Below are 347 nucleotides of genomic sequence, written 5' to 3' on the forward strand. Positions count from 1 at the left end.
GGGGTCCCCCCAAGCACAGACGTTGTCCTGCCTCCCCCCGCAGTGGAAGCGAACAGCAGCACAGCCTGCCCTTCCTCTGCGCAGCTCCTCTGCCTCGCAGGGAGGGTGCCAGGCCCTTTTCTCCGCTCCCTGCTGTCTCAGAACCAGGGCTGGACACCTTGGTTGCTCGTGTGTCTCTGTATGTGAGCATGACTGAAATCCCACATCCAGGACTACGCCGTGGGACCCGCCTCGTTCCCTCACGGCAGAACCCCCAGGCTGGCAGCGCCCACCACTCTGCGGGTGTGCGGAGCCCCGTGCCGTTCCCCCGGCCGCTGCTGGGCTCCCGACCCTGGCGTCACTGCCCG

Source organism: Buceros rhinoceros, unplaced genomic scaffold (genome assembly GCF_000710305.1).
Source record: "Buceros rhinoceros silvestris isolate BGI_N320 unplaced genomic scaffold, ASM71030v1 scaffold11761, whole genome shotgun sequence".
Classification (NCBI taxonomy): Eukaryota; Metazoa; Chordata; class Aves; order Bucerotiformes; family Bucerotidae; genus Buceros; species Buceros rhinoceros.